Raw genomic sequence first — 18,058 nt, 5'->3', positions numbered from 1 at the left:
ATCAAAGCCAGGAAGCACAAAATGGAATCATATCCTGTGATGTAAGACACATGTTTGACACAACTCCAGATGTGATCAAATGACTCAACATGCTCTATTTTCTTTATGAAGCTCTAAATGAAGCTTTAAAAATGCTTTTGATTTGTGTAATACTACTGAAATTCAGCATTTTAAATACATCCATGTGTGCTTTTGCTATCGAATCTTGAAGCCCAGAACTCTGTAGGATTATGAATTCCTCCAGGGTTCAAAAATTTTAATAATCCAGTAGGATAGGGTTTTATTTAAAACTCTTTCTAATCCAGAGACTTAAAAAGTCATTAGGAGGCATAAATGTCAAGGAGAACATATAAATGCACCAAACCCTGAAGTTATTTTGATGATAAATCCTCAATTTCTACATCTCAAACCAAAATAAGCAGAACACATCTGAAATGTTCCAATTATGAACTGAAATCCCCTTTTCTTCATGCAAGAAATTGCACCTTTCATGGCTCCCTCACCAGTTACTTATTTAAATTTATACTCCATTTATTATTATTAACTAACAGCAATTACCCACTTCCATCTTCTTTACTGTTAATAGGAATAATTCTATGAGGGGCCTTCAGGAGTGAGACCCAAGCATCAGTTATGACTTGTTTAATCACTCTAGTATAAATCCTCAATTAGAGATCCAGAACAGTGTAAATAGGGCTATTGACCCAGGAGAAGAAGGCTCTCAGAACTGTTTTTGCTCATAAAAAGATGCTGTTGGCTCCTGATATCTGACAGGTATACATTTCAAAACCTCTGTCAGTGCGTCATCAATTTAGACAAACTACTCAACCTAGGTGATGCTATGTATTTCTCTGTTTCCTGCACTTACTACCATTCTGTACAGAGAGGTAGGCTGCCCTTTCTTGTTCTTTGCCCTGATGTGTTCTTTGCATCCTTGTGCTTGAGGTCTACTGTTATGTAATATTGTACTGTTGCCAAAATTGATCTGAAAAGGTAGAAGGGCAGCTGGTTTATACTACAGAAAATTCAGACAAAAGCAAAATCTGCAGAGCAGGTAATGAAGAGATTTTATCAGACTATTCAGGAAAGTAAGCATTTTAAAATGTGAACTTCATATTTCTGGAAATTTCCATTTAGCATTCTGAGGCTGTGTGTGGTTGACTGTGGGTTGACCTCAAAGGTGTAACCTCTTGCATATAAAGAAAGGATTTGAGTTCTTAATTGGACTGCTTCTTTCTTAGACTCATGATATGTACTAATAAATACCCTCAATGTTTAAAATACGTCTAATTCACTTTTCTGCTAATTGGAGCCAAAATCAAGGTGAGTGATTGTATTAGTGATGTGTTATTGTGGCAAAGTACCCGACAAAGGCAATTTCAGAAAGGAAATGTTCAATTTGGCGTCTTTTTGATGTATAGTCCATTCTGATGGGAAATTCCTGGCAGTAGAAGCTGGAGGAAACTAGTTACATTGCATCTGCAGTCAGGAAGTAAAGAGCAATATACATCAGCCATCAGCTGACTTTCTGTTTTATTTTGTGTGGCAATTAGGGTCGGTTTTTCCTACCCCTGTTAATCTAATCTAGAAAATCCCTCACAAACATGCCTAAAGGCAGATCTTGTCAAGTTGACAATGCCCATTAACCATCACAGTGTGTGGTGGTTTAATTAAGAATGGCCCCCACAGGCTCGTATATTTGAACACTTGGTCATCAAGGAGTGGAACTATTTGAGAAGGATTAGGAAGTGTGGCTTTGTTGGAGTAGGTATGGCCTTGTTGAAGGAAGTGTGTCACTGGGGGCGGGGGTGAGCTTTGAAGTTCCAAAGCTCAAGCAGGGCCCAGTGTCTCTCTCTCTTCCTGCTGCTCACTTATGTGGATGTAGAACTATCAGCTCCTTCTCTAGCAACATGTCTGCTGCATGCCATTATGCTTACCACCATGATGATAATGGACTAAACCTCTGAAACTGTAAGCAAGCCCCAATTAAATGCTTTCTTTCTTTTCTTTTTTTTTTTTTTTCTAGACAGGGTTACTCTGTGTACCTTTCCTGGAATTCACTCTGTAGACCAGGCTGGCCTCAAACTCAGAGATCCACCTGCCTCTGCCTCTCGAGTGCTGGGATTAAAGGCGTGTGCCAATACCGCCCAGCAAATGCTTTCTTATATAAGTTGCCATGATCGTGGTGTCTCTTCACAGCAACAGAACACTGAGACACAGTGATAGAATTTGTCTCTGACTTTTCATGTGTTTAAGTTTAGAGTCATTCCTGAGGAAACTAATAGATTGATGTATGTCAGGTAAGTCATTATCAGTCTCCTGTATGGTAGGTAGACCCTGATGAACTCTATGATCTTAGTAAGCACTTGAAATAGATAAGCATCTATGAAATCCCACTGTTTACAGCCTCTGCTCTCTTATGTGCTTCCAATTTTTAACTGCACGTGATCTGCTATGACCTTGGGTACCCCAATGGATCCCTCTGAACATTCATCCTTACTCTGATTATTCCAGTTTCTCATTCTCCCACTAACCATTCTATGTCTCTCTCTGTCTCAGTCTGTCTGTTGCTCTCTTGGTTTCATTTAAAAAATGGTGGTAGATCACTGAGGATTATACCATAACTACAATACTATTCCTGCTAAAAGAATTTAAATTATTTCACTTCAATAGGCTAACTTTTAGAATTTTAGTCCTGATTTGAGATTGTTTCAGTGTTCAGTAGTTTTCATGGCATTTTCTGGCAGCCATTTACATTGCACATCCTGATCACTTAGATGTACACAAAAGTGAATTGGTTCTTTTAGCATGAGCCTAGTTTTGAATTATATAACTGTAGTCAGTGTCCTAGAGGGTAAAGGGAGCTGCCTATTCATGGACAGAATGGGAAATGTTGTTAGTATACATATTTAGGGCTTCTATGTTCTTAGAAGATTTTTTGTATACAACTTTTTGTGATGAATTTTTATGAGTCTTTATTCCTTTATTGTATTTATATTTAAAATAATAAGATACTTAGCATGAAAATAGAATAATGTAGGAAAGCTGGGGAGAGGGGCAGTCATAATATGGGCAAAACCCCTGCTATCTTATAAATAGAACTTTTAAAGCATATTGTAAGAGACACTGGCCACAGAAAGTGGGGCTTTTATAAATCATGATCAGCACATTGAACACTTCACTCCTGGTCTGAGGATGTAGCTGAGCCATTAGACTGATGCCTAGGATAAAATATTTTTTTGTCAGTTTCCACTTAACGAAGAACAACATCTAAGATGAACCAGTGAACGTATAATGCAGCGCATGCTACAGAACGGTGAAAGAGATGGTTGACAGCAGTCTCACTGGGTGTTGGAATCTTGAACGTCATACCAAGGCCTGGTTAAACTATCTCCAAATGCATCATGTCCCCCAGTTACCAGCCATCGGTGACTCAATAGCTCTGTCTTCCCAGACACACTCTTCACATTATTTTATGTTTTATAAGACTTCTTTTTTCAGATTGTGGGCTTTAAAGACTGGAAACACTTTGTCCAGACGAAGAACATTCCATAAGGAAAATGAAGGCAGGCGAGGAGTAACTCCTAATGAGAGGAAGTCTAATCCACGTGATAAAACACACTATTTCCAAAATGAATACCTAAGGAATCACTTTCATTTGCAGTTCTAACAAGGTGATCTATTGCTAAATAAGTAAATAAACCAACCGAATATCCATTTTATATGTTGATTACCAAAAGGGTACATTCTTCGTTTTTATGATAATATAGAAAGCCCTGCCTGATTTTTAAATATGCAACCAAAGACTTCTTAAAAGAATTATTTTACTCTCGAGTTTTTAAAGCTGCCTTTCTTTTGGTAGCACTCATATGGGTAGTTTATGCAGCTACGATTACACAATCCAATTTTAGGGCATTTAAAATTTTTTTTTTTAAGATTCCAGTATGCCTGAGAAAAATATTCTGTGTTCACAGTATGATGCTTATCTCTGATCTATACAGTCTTCAAACACCTTGTGAGACTCAGCAAGTGTATAGCTTTAGGCAATGAGGTTCTAACAATGCCCCAAAGGGCTTAGGAGAAAGTACCTGTTCTCAAGTGCACCCTCCTTTTCCTTACTAGCTCCAGACAATGAGTTCTACAGTCTTGAGCCCATAGCATCACGTGGTTGGCACTATTCTTTACTGGTCTCAAAGTTCATTGTCACACACTGGCTTCTGGGGCTTTGCTCCCATAAGTAAAAGCAGAAACATTATCAGGAAAGAATGAAATGAAATTCTGAGAGCCACTATCATTCAAATAAAGATCATCTACTTATTTGTGTTGAGAAAAGACCTTATGTAGCTCAAGCTGGTCTGGAAATCACAATGTACATGAAGGTGGACATGAAATCCTATTCGTCCTCTGCCTCTCAACCTTCAATATTACAGCTATGTGCTACCATACCTGGACGAAAAGTGTTAAGAGCCACCGGATGGAGCTATGTTGATTAGCTAGTGCATGGATTTGGTTAATTCAGAAATATTGACTCAACACCTACTATATTTTAAATATCAGAAATTAAAAAAAAATGACAAGAGTAGGTAGGGTTGTGACCTGAGGGAATACAGTAGGAAAGGCAGTCATCGAAGAGAAACTGCTGGGTGATTTGACCATTTGTGTTGGCAGTACATAAGGTGGTGGGGGTGAGGGTCTGATGAATAACAATATACGTCATCCAGAAGGGCCTCCAATTCTCTGAAAACCCAGAGTAAACAAAGCAGGGTGTTTTGTTCAGATTTCCTTTTATGTTTTCAGATGTAGACTGTTTTTCATCACGAAATAGGAGGATAATGCTGGTGCATATATTGCATTTGTGTATGCCAGCATTCTATGGCCTTCAGCTCAGTTGTACTCATAAGTAACCATCATGGAGCCAGACAGTATCCCCTGGAATCAGAAGGCAAGACCTCAGTTTAGAGGGAAACCCAAGTTTATCAATTGGTAAATAACAGAGATGGCAGTTTAACTCAAGTAGTCACATTCCAAGGACTTTGTTCTCTCCAATGAGCACATTTTTTTCTATTCCAAGAATTAATGAAAGAAGCATAAAAAATAGGCAGAAAATATCCAACAACAATATGAATTTGGAGGAAGGCGATTTTACATTCATTTTTACAGTAACAATGTATCATAAGATAGGAATTTATGCTTTAAGTATATAATCATAAATATTTTCTTGGACTTATTTACTTAGTATTTCTTTTACTTAATGTTTTACTTGCAAGGAAGTTGTGTTGGCTGTTGAGTGACTTTTCCTGGGAAGGCCTGAACAAATGCATATTTATCCCAGATGCAGCACTCATCAAAGCATGGGGAGGGGTTTCTTACCAGAGCCCAAGGGACTCAAAAGCAGCTATCAAACCATACCATTGCTATTGCTTGGCGTGGCTGAGGACTCACAAAGGTCACATCCCTCGAGAGCCTGCTATGACTTATAGGCAGCTGTGATATTGTGAGCTTCCTATCCTTAGTGAGACTGTTCACTGCTTTAATAACTCGGTTTTGGTTAGCTTCCTCAGAAAGTGTTGGTGGTAAAATGGTGAGCATAGTTGTCCTCCAGTTAGCTTTGTGAGTCTTGTGAGTTTGGCTACTTCGTGGTGCTTGTGATCCCTCCCCACTCTGAGAATGCTTGAACTCAGAGGAAATGACTACATTCAGCATCTTGTCCTGAAGACCTCAGGTGTATTTTAATTGTGATAAGCAATCAAAGGATTCCTTATCCGATTGTCCCCACCCATCCCACAAAATTCTCAGCCCAGTTCTCAAACTAAACAAACTTTGCAGGCCCATGCTGATATCTATCCTGAGACAACCTGAGCAGGCAACTTCTTAAGCATACTCTGCAGCTGGTGTCATACTTCAGAACCTGACACTAATCAATCAGCACCAAAAGTTCATGAGAAATGTCAACTCTGGGAACTCACAGCCTGTCCACTGAATCTTCACATAATTCTTAATCACTCCAAAGGTAGGATAGAAATATAAGGCCTCATGGTGTCATGGGGAGAAAAGGTTGAGGAGAGTCTCTGCTCTTATCTTTTACTGATTATAAAAGCTGAAGGACTCCACTGGAAAGGATCTAAGAGTCTAACAGCCACTGAGACGATGTATGTTCCCGAAAGACACCTTTTCTAGAACAGTAAATAAATTGTTCTCACTTATGGTCAGACAATGTATTCCCAAAGACACCCCAATCAACCATGTAGAGGACACTAATCAGAGTATGCTTGTCTATGTTTAAAATACTGTGAAACTTTATTATCTTATAGAACTCTCCTCTCCTAGATCTAAATAATGCCACTTATAAATCCACCTGACTGAGAAAAGTATTCTTGAACATTTAACCATGCTATAAACTACCCTTTTGGAGCAATGTTAGAAAGATGGTTTGGTTTCTTAGCAACTTCAATATAACTTGAGGGGCTGGAGAGATGACTCGGCAATTAAAAACACTTTCCTATGTGGTGGCTCACAGCCACCTGAATGTTTAGTTCTAGGGGATGCAATGCATCTTCTGCCTTTCATGGCTTCATACACACACATGATACACATACATACACTTACAAAATAAAATGAATAAATATTTGAAGGAAAAAAAAAACAAATGCAACTTGAGAGTCTCCAAATAGCCCATATATCCCATTATAAAGAAACCATATGATCTCTCTCTCTCCTGTTGTAGAATATTATTTTAGTATGTGTCACATTTGTTGATGCTGTGGAACATTTGCTTTGATGATGCAGAGATGTGTTACATTCTTTTATGTTGCATTTGTTTAACTCTGTGAAGCTGTGTTACTGTGCCTGTCTAAAACACCTGATTGGTCTGATAAAGAGCTGAACAGCCAATAGGAGGCAGGAGACAGGATAAATAGAAGAAGAAATCTGTGAGGAGCAAGAAGAAATATCAAGGAACAAGAGAGAAAGGAGGAGGACTTCAAGGGCAAACAAACCAGCCACCCAGCTACACAGCCAGAAATAGAGTAAGAAGGAAAGAAAGGTTCTATTCTACAGGAATAGAGAAAGATGAAAGCCCTGGACCCATCCCTCCCTTCCTCCTCATCTCTCTCTCTTTCTCTCTTTGTCTCTCTGTCTCTGTCCCTCCCTCCCTCCCTCCCTCCCTCCCTCCTTCCCTTCCTCCCCATCTCTTTCTCTCTCAGAAGCCTGCACTTGTCCTACCAGGTGTACTTTACTCTCTCTTTGGAGCACCTTTCTATTTTTTTCCTTTTTTTTTTTTTTTTTTTTTTTTGTTGTTGGAGAGGAGGGAAAGACAGAGGACTGAAGAAGGACTTTTTGTTGTTGTTTTATTTTGTTTTTGTTTGTTTGCTTGCTTGTTTCATTTTGGATTGATTTGATTTTTTTATTTTCTTTTGGGGTGCACTGCAGGGGTGAGGGGATGACTGGGAGGTGAGAGGTATTAGGGTTCATGGTGTGAAATTCCAAAGATTAAATAAAGAAATTATGTTAGATAAGGAAGATTTGAACACAAATAAAAATAATGAGCTGGCATGTTTTATTATTTTTTCAATGATATTAGAAATGCATATCAATTATAGAGTATTTAAACATTTGAAAGAACACCTCAGAAAATCCCCAATATTAGACAAGAAAAGACTTCTTTTGAGTTGTTGGTAAAGGCTATCCAAGGGGCTGTCAAAACACACAGCCTATTTCTATTGTCCTTGGTTGTCCCTAAGAGGTGGAAGGTAAGTTATTATTGCTGAAGAGACCACGAACTTCAGAAACAGGGTCCAGAGTTTCCTGAACTGGAACTGACCTGAATGTTTCCTCTCTGAGAACTAGCTCTCATGGTACCAGAAGACATCACACAAGCTTCCAAAGTGGGAAGCAACCAGCAACCCTACCCTGCCGTGATGCCTATGAACCACCATGACTACCAGCACAGCACAATAACCCTAAGAATACAGAAGTGGCATACATACTTTAGCAACAACCCACAGTGCTCTAAGGACTTAACAAGAGAGAAACCATGTCTGGTACTGGAAACCTAGCCAACTACCCAGGGACAGTGAAGTCATGGAGCTTGCAGGAGAACCTATAGCTACTACTTTGCTGGACCAGAATAATCCCTAACAACGTTTATAAACATTTGTCTTTATATTCACAGACAAGTGTAGTCCTCACTCCTCATCAAGGAAACTTCTCTTTGCAACAGAGACCATTACAGGAAATTGCAGCCAATAAAAATGCAGCGTTGTGGAGCCTAGTCCAATGGTTGCATCTACAAAACAATCCCACACCCAAGGCTCAGTGGACATTGCAGAAGAAGGGGTGGAAAGAGCCAAATGATCAGGGATTCTGTTGTGAGATTTCTCTCCGGGTAATGTCAGAACTATATCCACAGAGTCTCACTGATGTGACTGCCCAAGCATGAGCCAACCCAGGACAACAGGCATGCAAAGTGGATGGCAAAAACCCATGAGACCTTAACCCTACACAAAGACTTTCAGGCAACTAAGAAATACTGAGGAGAAAGTCTTCCCATAGACAACCACAGCAACTGGTATTCCAATATCAAAAGGTCAGACCTGAAAATATACGTATGACTAACATTATATAGACTGAGCAGATTATATCTAGGAATATAATATCTATGTATATATGCATATATTCATGGAATAACAATGTAAAAAGAGGGCATGAATTTGAAAGAGTAACGAGGAGTATACTGTAAGGTTTAGAAGGAGGGTAGGGAGAGGAGAAATGATATATATTATAATCTCTAAACAAAACCTCTGTCAAAAATATCACAAAGCTAAAAATAAAATCAACCAATTTAATTACTCAAATTAAAAAAAACTTGATATTTTAGAGGTTATCATATGTCTATACGTGCATGTGTGTATTTATATAAGCAGAAATATTATTCTATATAAACTATGTTCAAATTTATTTGAGTGAATGTGTTATTTAGCATTCTGTTGTAAAGCATAGGTATTAGAGTCAAAATGCTTGTGTTCAAATGCTGGCACCATCCCTTAGAACAAAACACCAAGATGTGGCACAAATCTGAAATGTCATCATTTCATGTCATGAAGAATGTCATGAATGTGAGGATATCCTAGGTCACATAGTAAGATCTAGGTAAGCCTAGACTACCATCTGAGTCCCTCTATCCAACCTATTAAATCATCAGCTAACCAACGACAACAAAAGTACCACTTAGTAAATAAGAAATCCTAGAAAGTTATTTTTGGTGATTAATTCTTCACGAAGGATATCTATTAAGCCATAAAAGATTTGTATTCACTTTTGAAAACATTGAATACAATTCCACTTCTTTGAAAAACACATTTAATTATATATATATATATATATATATATATATATATATATATATATATATATTCCTTTTTTGTGTCAGAATAAATAATTTCTTTGTTTACTAATTTCTGCACATATCTTTGACTGATCCTTTAGGCCATAAGTAGATTTTTATACTAGGAAAACTTTATGGTTTTACCACCTTAGAGGTATTTATAAGATTTGATATATAGATCACGGCTATTACTCAAGTCTGCTGGAGATCTTGAGAAAGTTTAAGAATTTAGAAAAAAAGTGTTCAAAGAGAAAGACAAGGTAAAGAGAGATTGTACAGCCATTTCATTCATTTAAGATGGTAGTTCACTACAGCTGTGCTTCATTGGGAAAGAATGGTGCCTCCGTGCTCTAGCCAGGCATGGACACCAACATAGTGACTGATTTTGAAACACTGTATTAGCAGTTTTAAATTTGGTGCAGTTCTAATACCAGATAAGCTGCTAGACTTGAATTCCCTTTGGCACAAAGATCTTCTCTGAACAGCAAAGCCATAGCTCCTGGAGCCAGCTGAAATTGGAATAAAATTCACAGACCCTTGGCAAGTCAGACTCCATGAGCATGCCACTTTCTGGGCCCAACGTAGAGTTTCTAAGCCACCTGAGCTGTTCGTACATCCTCCTCTGCTCTGCAGAACACAGATCTGTACTCTGCATGCAGTTCACTCAGGAGAGACCATCAGTGTCTGGGAACCTCCTCTGGTTTCCAAGCATGGCTCAGCCTAGATACAGTATGCACATCTCATTAAGCTTGTTTCACTCTCCATTTCATTCTCTTATAACTACTAAATGCTAAATAATATCACCACTAAAAATTACATGAAGGGCAGTGATTGTCACATTTCTGATCACTTACAGAGGTGTGAAATTTGCTGTATTGGAAGATCATATCTAAGTGGAATGGGTGCTTAATATTGCTAACATTTTGGGAGCAAGTTAATGAAATTTTAATATGTACCTCATATTACAGAAAGAATAAAATCAATTAATAGTTCAGACACTCATACAAACCTCTGGTAAACTACTATTGGTGACAAGCAATGTCAGAAGCAATAGTTATTCCTGAATATAGATCAAATAGTTTCACTGAATCCAGATGCAGAGACGGTGTGTGTAGTAGGACAAGGAGAATGAGAACACACACCGATCCCCCAGCTCAGTCTCTTTCCTCAGCCATTCCTTAAGCACGTGGCTACTTTCCAGCTTTGACTATGTCTTTTTTCTTAAACTGATCTACTGTTCCTCAAGAATTTTGTTAATACTTCAAAAGATACTTTGTACATTTATTTTCATTGATTATTTGATTGATTGATTGTATGTTGGGGAGAGGTAGGAGGCACAGGTCAAGGCACAGGTCCAGTGGAGGTCAGAGGACAACTTGCAGAAATTGGTCCTCTCCTTTTGCCATGTGGATTCCAAAGATCAAACTCAGGTCAGGAGACTGGCAGCAAGTGCTTGTACCTTCTGACTCATCTTGCTAGCCCTATGATTACTTTTTATGTTGGCAATATGAAAGCTTTATTCTAGTCCCAATCCAGCCCTACACTTTTAGAAGAACATAAAATAAAACAATTTTACATGTTTGGAAATAATTTTATTCATTCAAAAAACCCTTAGCTACTTTTATAGGATGTTAAGCTTAATGTTAGTTATAATTGTACCAAAATGGTTTTCCTAACCATATAGGACTCATACTCTACTATCATGTAAAAATTTCAAAAACAGCATATTATAAGAAACTCACCATTTTCAAGTCAAGCTTCAATTATTCTTGTTATCATGTTTCACTAATACAACTATGAGGATATATATCTTCACTTTCAGAATATTGTGATTTTGAATAGTGAGATTATAAATTTGAGTATAATTACAGAGTTCAGCTTTCTCTGAAAATTTTTATGTTCACTCCCAAACTGCTTCCCTAACATTTTTCTCGATTACTGTTGTCACTATTTATTTCAGTTAACTTACTCATTATTTTAAATATCCACTCAGATTCATTTCTAAAATATTCTAAGAATCATTCTACATGCTGACAGAATATTGGTGAACAAAGCACTTGAAACAGAGACATTCAAACAACTTAATGCTTATAAATAACCACAAATGTCATAGACCTTTGGAAAATATCTTTCAAATGTACTCTTTTTGCCTTTTAAAATAATAACTTTTGAGATAAACTTATAAATACAATATAAATAACTTATAAAGAATACAGCTCAACAACTGGTTAGGCACAGGGTTTGAAAACCATCAGAATGATTAATTATAATGTCCATTCATCATATCAGAAGGCAAGCCTGTGTCCATTACTAATTTCTTCTCATGCTTCCCTTTCTCAGCTCCTAGCAAATGCTGGCATTCTGTTTCCACCAATGTGCCTACTCTAGATGTTTCATACAATCGGAATCATATAACACCCAGTGACTTGTTTTTGTCTTCTTTTATTTAATGAGTTTTCAAGTTGATCTATGTTGTAACCCATATGAGGAATTCCCTCCTTGGTATTGAATAATGTTCTTCTGTTGTGCACATAAATCATAGTTTGTTCATGTACTTATTCACTGACACATGCTTGGGTTGCTTCTCCCTTTAGTCCTTTAAATTTTGTGTATCAGTTTCTGTGTGGTTATATGATTTTCTTTCTTTTTTAAATTTTTATTTCCAAAAATACTGGTTTTTTTTATAGATTTATTTATTATGCATGCAGTGTTCTGCCTTCATGTATCTGTGCAGGCCAGAAGAGGACACTAGATCTTATTACAGATGGTTGTGAACTGCCATGTGGTTGCTGGGAATTGAACTCAGCATGCTGGGAATTGCTGGGAGCCAGTGCTCTTAAACTCTGAGCCATCTCTCCAGCCCCCAAAACACACTTTTTCAACAAATGAACCAAGTCCCTGGATTGAAGCTGGAACCTCTCCCACTCCTCCTGCCATTGAACTGGTTAGGACTTGTTGGGATTTGTTGTTGCCAGACACACAGGCTAGTGGCATTGGGGATTTGGTAAACTAATGCAACATTTAGTATCTCTCTGTTAGAGCCCCAAGGTGAACGTCAATCTCTACTTCTAGGGAATCCTGGATTTAGGATTTTCAACTGTAACTACTCCAACTTCTATTTCTGAAGGTTTGAAGTCAATAGACAGAACAGTAGACAGACATGTAATTGCAGTTTCTACTGTTTGTTCAAAGGTCCAATCAAATTTTCTCTTCACTTTTTTTTTCTTCAAGGAAGCTGGCTAACTCTATTTGTTTAACTCCTGCTATGGTGGCTTTAATGCTGCAGTAGTAGCCTGCAGGGTCACACTTGTACAACTGAGGGCCTTGTTCTTCAACTATACCAATTAAAATCATACAACAACCAAGGCGGCCTCATTTCGGCATTCTGTGTGTAGACTTGAGAACTATCAGCAATTCTATTACATAGCATGTCCACCGGAATCTCAAAGCCATATTTGTATTTCCATTAAGCTGTCTCATAGCATGCCCTCTGTACCTGGGGTCTGCTGTCAGCTGTCATCCCAGTCACAACAGGGCCATTTTTTCAGTTATCTTGAACAAGTGATTCAGTGTGCTGGTATCCAATAATGCACTGGGTATTTCTTCTGTATGACAATTACTGCACAGTCATTTCCTCTGACAGCTACAGATGTTAGTCAACCCTTGTTAATAGACTTACAAGCATATTCCACTTAGTAGAGTCAGCTCTTTGGAGAGAAAATAGTAATGTGGTGGTCAAAACCAGCACTGGAACCATGGAACATGGCCTCCCCACTGTTTCAAGCAGTCTTGGCCATATGTTTTTCAATTCCTATCAACATCTTCTCTTTGGTGTAGACCCAGCAGTGATACTACTGGGTCAGATAGTAAGTCTCTCCTTCCCATTTTAAGGAAATGTTAATCTGTTTTCCAAATACCTATACGACTTTCAGCCCATGAGCAATTTACCAGGGTCATGATGTTTCCATATCATCACTGAAACTTCCTTTCCATTTTTTTTTATAATCATTCAAATGGCCATGAAGAGGTATCATATTATGCTTTTAAATGGCAATACTTTAATGATGGATGATGTTAAACATCTTTCCATGTGTTTGTTGGTCTTTTGCATGTTACCTTCAGCATATTGTCTATTCAGACCCTTTATATATTTTATGGCTTTATCACTGTGTATGTTGAATTGTAATAATTCATTATATAGTTTGGATATAAGGTCTCTTATGGGATATGCTATTTGCAAATATTTCCATGTATTCTGTAATTATTTTATTCTGCTGTGTCCTTGTAAATGAATTAAAATAAAGATTATAACATTTCATTTATCTATATTTGACTCTATTATCAGTAAATTTGCTACTATTTTTAGAAATCATTGCTAATCTAAGTAATAGTTATTTGCTTCTTACTTTATATTGTAAAAGTTTAATAGTTTAATAAATTTTGGTCTGTGATCTAATATTTAGTGAAAGCAGGATTAAACATCATCATTTCACAAATGAATGTTGTTATTTACTAATCCAAAAGGCATCTTTCTCCTTTCAATTGTCTTTCCACTCTAGTAAAAGCTAATATACCATAAATGTAGGGTTTTATTTCTTGCCTCTTACTTCAATCATTTATAGATGGAAGCCATCATGTGAATCTAATGCCAGTATCTCATTGTCTTGTGTACTATAACTTACAGATTAAGTTTTAAAATTTAGAATTTTTCATCTTTTCTAGTCTCTAGTCACTATTTTTCAAGACTGTTTTGTTTTTGCTCTGGATACTTGTATGTTGTATGTTTTCTGGGTCACCTTGTCAATTCTGATAAAGGCAACTCAGCTGGGAATCTGATAAGATTTATGCCAAATCTGAATCTGCTATGTTAGTAGCAAGGATTCTGCTTCTTGATTTTGTTTCCTCAGCCAGTTCTGGGGTTAGCTTATCATCAGATCAGGTATGGTTTCCCCTGAAGGTCCACATGTTGAAGTTTTTTCTCTAGAAGTGGCAGTATTGGAGGGTGCACAGGCCTAGTAGGAGACCCTCAGATCACTGGGCCTGCGTCCCTGCAATTGAAGGGAGGGTACAGCTCAGCCCCTCTCCTGGGCCTGCACTGTGAGCAGTTTGCTCTGATAGGTGCTTTCTGCCATTGCCATCTGACATCATAGTAAGCATCTCTAAGAATGGATCTTGTCTTTGACCACAACCTATAAAACTGTCCGCTTAGTAATTTTTCTTCATAAATTTATTGGCATAAAACTTTTGGTACAGTAATATGAAGCTGAGAAGTACAATATCCCAACCTAGAAACCCCTTACAACAATCTTACTGGCGTTGTACTGCACTCTGGAACCATTGCACACTTCCTCCCAAACTTGGTCTTCAGTCTTCTGGGCATCTACTCTCCTTTTTTACCTATCTTAAAAGCACCTAACTGCCTCAATGGTTTCTTTATCGTCCTCACCAGGCCATGCATATTTCCTCTATCAGATCTACCGCTTTTTCCTTTGCCTCAACTGAAATCCTTTTCTCCGGAACCTTCACGAGCCTAATTGTTATCATTGCTATAGTTTTGATGTGGATATCCTCCAGAGGCTTAAAGCCTAGGGCCACTGCCCAGCACTGTATAGCACACAGCACTTTGAGAGTTCCAGGAACCATTAAGACCTGGGGCCCAGAGAGAGCAAGGTAGGAACTTAACAATGTGTGTCCTCACTGGGGATATTGGAACTCCACTGCCTCCCCTCTGACTTGCCCTTTCTTCTTCCTACTTGCTCTCCTTCTCTCCTTCTCTCCCTCCCTCCTTCTTGGCCAGTTGGAGGGGAAGACTTTTCTACTTGCTATGATTCACCGATTCCTCCAAAGGCATACCCCCAACTAAACATTTTATTCTTTTAAGTTGACTATCACAGGTATTTTATCATAGTAACCGAAAGCTAACAGAATCATTAAAGTCTCAGTTCCAGTGTTGTACTCATGATGCTTTGCTACATTTATCATATAATTGAGTGTCGAAAAAAATCCCACAACTTTGGCTCTCTAGTTGCTTTGTTCATATTGTCATATTTTATTTTCTTTGAGGTAATTACAATCTGCTAAAACATTGGTTGCTTATTTCTTTTGTTGTCTAGCTTCTTACCTAAAATATAGACTCTAGCATCTGTGCATCTTGCAGAAATCTTGGCATATAGCTTATATTCAGTAAATACACTAAATGTTTCTTCATCAATTACTACCTGTTACATATGATTTTAATTCTAGTAGTAGAGGTGAGCAAAATGAAAGTATCAGGCAGAATTAATCAGCACCAGTATATTAGGCTAGTAAGCTAAGCATTTCCCCCCCTATGATCTAGTGTAGTATTCTAGAACAAGGTTATAGATAAGTTTGATGTACACTCATAGTCTACAAAAGAAGAATCTATGCTTTAAAATGGTAGCAATTCATTGGCCAGGTGACAGAACCAATATGCAGCACCATGAAGCCTGACTCCAAGGGTTGCCCCATGGGACTTCATGGCTACCCAGTTATAAAATAAAGTTGTCTTCAAGGGTTGTTGTTTTATATATAACTTAACTTCTGTACTTAAAAAAACCCTTTTCTTAAGGCTCTATACATAGAAAGTAAAAAGGAAATGCATGGTGTAATAACTTGGTAGGTAGTCTTGCCTATCTTTCCATGGGGTTTATTTCTGTTCTCTTTGAGCACACTGGATGGGATGAGACGACCAAGTTATCATCAATGATGTGATTCTTTTAGATATAAATACCAAAATAGAGTATAATAGTTTTATTTATTCAAATTAATGAATTTCTCTGGTGAGAGAAAATGACTTTTTTGGTGGGGTTTATTTTGCCATATATTTAACACCAATTCTAACATTTCTGAAAAATAATTAAAACTTTAAGGAAAAAACATGAAATGTAAAAAAAAAAAATAGAAAATTCATTGGTTAAAAACATTAAAGTTAATTTCAATGTCTGATACCAATAAAATATTCTTATATATTTTAAGAATAGAGTTCAGTGAATTAAGAAAAATTACAAGTATTGATGAATACATTATTACATTTAACTATAAAATTAGGAGAAATTATTTAAATATAAAATAATATGTATGTCACCTGTAGTAAATCCAAAGAAATAATAAAGAACGTAGAACAGAGAATTTATTATAACTATATACAACCTCCCTAATGTGCTATGTTTGCTAAACATGTAATGATTTTTCAGCTTTTCTCTTCAAAGATAACCTAGGCATGGGAGAGTGGTGGAGTAACCGCCTTCTATTTTACCATGACCTGTGTTTGAAGCATATTGTCCACGTCTCTGGGCATGGGAGAGTGATGGAGTAACCTGCCTTTCATTTTTCCATGACTGTTTAATGTGTGTTTGAAGCATGTTGTCCGCATCTTTACAGGGGAGATGGGGTGTAACTAGTGAGGCTGGGCTGACTCACAAGAATGGAACCTGAGATCCCTTTGCCAACTCTCCCTCCTAGGGCTCGGTGCTTGGTGAGCATCAGTAACCATATTTTAGGGGCTAAGGTGACATTGAGTATTCCCTACATCACACTTTTAAGTGCAGTCAAGAAAAACACATTGATAATCTATGGCATATTACTTTAAATTCAATTACATATTTACCTAGATTGGTATTAAATTAACATTTAAAGAAATGTCTAATGGCTTGTACTGTTGTACACTTAATATATATCCCTATGAAGAAAATGAAAATAGAAAATGAGAAAGTTGTTAAAGTATTCCTTTTCCTAGTCCACCTTTCATCCTCGTGCTTTAACTCAGGATGGCTGGTGTCATGCTTTACGTACAACATCCTCTGTGCACAAAAGTGCTGAAAAAGCGGCATTACAGAACCCGGGGCTCTGCTTCCACTTCTGTGGTTTTCTTCTAGCTTCTCCCTTTTCCTCTGTGACTTTGATGCTGATGGCTCTTTGATCTGATCATAAGGTCCAGCAGAAAGTGTTCAGACTACAGTATCGGAAATCCCAGCCCTCAAATGGACCTTCAAGTAGTCCTTTAAGTGAAATCTTAAAAGGATGATGTCACTCAACCATGCCACCAGCAGTTACAGAGAAATCTGCATGTGGTGGCCAACCCTGTGGTCATTTCTCATTTGAAAGATATATCCAAATTTTAGCCATGTTAAAATGTGAAAAGTGTGATTTTTCAAATTGGTGGGATACGATTTAAAACAACAGAGGTGTCAAGAGGAAGACATGAGAGATAGATGGGGACGATGTACTTCACGTGGAGAGGAACAGATGGGGTGTCTAGCTCACTGCTTTCACCTTGCATTCCTCTTTTAGTAGCAGAGAATAGAAAGAGTCACCATACTTCACAAGACTTCCATGTGACACCATCTTCAGAAAGCAGTTTCCTGCTTTTCATTTACTACACTAAGTGAAAGTCTAGTCATTCATTTTATTAACAACCCACAGAAAACACAGTGCTCTTCTGGTTCAAGAGGATAGCAACTACAGAGCTTACCTTTCAATGGGGGAAGCTCGGATATTAAATAAGTAAAAAATTAATTATAAGGCTAAATCCTAAGCATTACACCGTGTGGTGCTCTGGACGACAACAGTGAATTGAGTGTGTGTGTTCTAGGAATGTGTGCAGGGAAGTCCTCTTCACAGGCGATAGTTATTGCCTGGAGGTACAAGAGGATGTGT

General features: G+C 37.7%; 1 protein-coding gene and 1 pseudogene across 10 annotated transcripts in view; both read right to left on the bottom strand.

Annotated features, from left to right (window-relative positions):
• The window catches only part of Magi2 (membrane associated guanylate kinase, WW and PDZ domain containing 2), a 1,445,964-nt gene that overhangs the window by 1,259,248 nt on the left and 168,658 nt on the right, over positions 1-18,058 (bottom strand). The window lies entirely within an intron of this gene.
• On the bottom strand, positions 9,408-16,365 carry LOC143272289 (proteasome subunit alpha type-6 pseudogene; annotated as a pseudogene).

Source organism: Peromyscus maniculatus, chromosome 3, assembly GCF_049852395.1.
Source record: "Peromyscus maniculatus bairdii isolate BWxNUB_F1_BW_parent chromosome 3, HU_Pman_BW_mat_3.1, whole genome shotgun sequence".
Classification (NCBI taxonomy): Eukaryota; Metazoa; Chordata; class Mammalia; order Rodentia; family Cricetidae; genus Peromyscus; species Peromyscus maniculatus.
Note: the sequence above shows the minus strand (reverse complement) of the source record. Positions and strands in the feature narration are given on the sequence as shown.